We start from the raw sequence: 2,912 nt of genomic DNA, 5'->3' as shown, positions 1-2,912 counted from the left end.
TGGCAGCCACAGCGTGGGTTTGAGCTGGGACACAGAGCGCACGGCCATTAACGCTGCCCGCGTTTATGCTGATTTAAAGTATGCACCAGAGGGTTGTGGAGTCTTTCTTCGTCGTTCCTTCCCACCTAAGGGCACAGAGCCAAGGCCACCGCCAGTCTCTGTAACGCAGACATTGGTATTTCACGAGCTGCTAGCACAGAGCGGGTTCTGTTGCTTTCTGGTGCCCTCTGCTGCAGTGCAGCTTCCCAGGAGCAGCTCACCAGAGCCATGTGCGCTCCCGGTGCTGCTGGGTCACTAGACCAGACCGGCACCGCTCATCTCTCTGTTGCCCTGGTGTTGTCTGAGGCTTTCCATTCTGTCCCCGCTATGTCCTCACCTTTCCTCCTCACCCTCTCTCTTGGAGCAATCCACTCTTCAGATTTGGAGAGCTGAGTTTGGTCAAAGAGACCAAATACTTCTGCCTACAATGCTTTTTGCGACGAAGGGACTCACGAGGATCATTTTTAACACCCCAAGAAAACAATTCCTTCTACCACTTGTCCCGTTCCACTATAAAAGGGGGACTCGGGGAGGATTCTTTTGATAGATTTCTCGGATGAAAATAAAGCACAAACCCAGCAATATTATATCTGAGAACTGTTTATTGATAAAAAAGGGTAAACTAAAGGGGGATAGGAAAAAGAGCAGGGAGGGAAAAAGAGAGGAGAAGGAAACAGAAAACAGGGACAGCGTTACCACAAGACCCTCGGCCGTCTGCCGGCATCAGCCCGGCAGGTGGAAGGTGCGTGCTGCAGCCGCGGGGCGTGTGCGTGGCTCCCGCGGCGGGCTGGGCGCGACTCCCGAGCAGCAGCAGCCGGCTGCGTGTCCCTCCATCGGCGGGGAACGGGCTGCCCCGGCCACGGACACACTCCCAAACAGCAGCAGGTTCCCGGAGCCGGGGCGCGGCTGCGGCCGGGTGAGGGCGGCGCTGACAGGCCGGTCACTACGGGCACGGCAGGGTGGTGGGCAGCGCAGGAAACAGCGGTGGTGACAGCCCGGTCACTACGGGCTGGTGCTACGGCAGAGGCCGGTGAGCAGCGCAAGAAACAGCGGCAGCGGTGTCGCGGTTAGGTACGGGCGGGCTCGGGCTGCAGACGGCGGCGGCTGCGGGCTGGGCTGGGGACTGTGCCCGGGTAGCTCCCTGGCTCCCTCAGCAAAAAAGTGGAGGCTAAAATCTGGTATTTCTGGTGTACAGATGCAAGTCAAACAGTTGTCCTGGTTTAGGGCAAATTTGGGAGAAAACCTCCAAAAGGGGGCCCCTCCAGAAAGCAAACCCACAAGGCCCCTCCCTCCAACTAGTTCGGGAAGGATTCCTCGGAGAGAAGTGGAAAGAGACAGTTTATTTAACAGGCACAGCACCCCCAGTACACAAAATGAACAATACCAGACACCACTCTTTCACCGCTCTGAAAAAGATGACAAATTCAGAAAGTCTCTCTTGGGGGTGGTCGCTCTGTTATCAGTTCGTCCTGTGCTGGGGCAGCTGCTGCAGCCACAAGGTGCAAACTCTCGGTGTTTCCCAAGTCCCAGTCCGGAGCAGGTTCGAGTAGGTCCCATAAAGGGAAAGGAAAAACAGTCCAGGAAAAATTTGGACCGCTTAGCTCAACTACCTAATGAGCAGAAGCAAAAAGCAAGAGCAAAGCAGAAGCAGGAGCAAGAGCAAAGCAAAAAGCCAAGCAAAAAGCAAAAGCAGCACCATGTACTGGTCTGTCTGTGTGTCCCGCCAGCCATTGGGGAGTGGCGGATAGCAAAACCAAAACAAAACATTCGCTCTTCAGAGCCAGTCTTGAAGGCACAAACTTTGTTTGTTTGTTTGTTTTACTTTACAATCAGCTTTGTGAGTCCTTATTTAAGACAATGTAAAACTCTTGCTTAACACACTCCTGAACGCCATAATGCCAGGTACTTTTGGAGAAGCAATTGGTTTTGATTCATTAAGAGCTCTATTCTGTTACAATAAAGTGCACAGTGTAACAAGACAAGGGGAACAAAAGCTGATTCCTGTCAGGAAAATTAATCTACAAACTCTAGAAGTTTATGTCCAAAAAGGAGACAGAGGTGTCCTGTAACTTTATTTGAAAAAAAGGAGAGGCCATGGGACATTTCCCCTGGGATCTCTCAAAATTTTTAGAGGACACAGCCTCCTTTTTATCCTAATTTCCCAGCCATATTTCCCTCTCTCTTTCCACATTGGCTGAGGTACTTGAGAGGTACAGACTTCCTGAAATGCCTGATACCCCCTTCTAATGTATATGCCCCATTTTTCTTTTTCCTCGTATCTCTGTTCTTTTTCTCTAAATCCAGAGATGTAGCACAGTCTCGAGTGAGTAACAGTCTGTGCCAATTAGGGAATTTCTATGGAATTTATGGTTCCCCCATCACTTATTTCACCTCTCTGTATCTGGCCTTGTCTCCCATCAGGCCCTCAGTTTGTTTGTAAAGACGCCTCCTTGTCGTTCCTTTCATTCCCAAACAGCTCCTGCTTTCTGTGAGCTGCAGGTCAGCTGCACAAATTCACAGCACAAAGGAAATCGTGAGACCTTGGAACAGATCAAGAGCCAGCACTGCTGCCTCCTGGCTCTGAGCTGAGCTGCTCAGACCTCCTGGAGCTGGAGTCCTCTGTCCCTCTGCCCAGCAGTGCTGCCACCAGCGTGGGGCAGGTCTCTGTGACAGCAGAGCACTGTACAAAAGCTCACAGTTATTTTTAATCACCTTGTTATTTCAAAAAGCACACTGTTTCTAATGGCAAATCAAGAGAAACCCTGCTGATTTCAAAAGGTTCAGTTGTATAAAAACTGCTTCAAGAGAAGTGACTTGGATTTGGTGACTCCTTTAATTGCTAATTGTTATGCAAATTATTGCTAATAGCTCCG

This window comes from Geospiza fortis, unplaced genomic scaffold, assembly GCF_000277835.1.
Source record: "Geospiza fortis unplaced genomic scaffold, GeoFor_1.0 scaffold55, whole genome shotgun sequence".
Classification (NCBI taxonomy): Eukaryota; Metazoa; Chordata; class Aves; order Passeriformes; family Thraupidae; genus Geospiza; species Geospiza fortis.
This window is presented reverse-complemented; position numbering follows the sequence as displayed.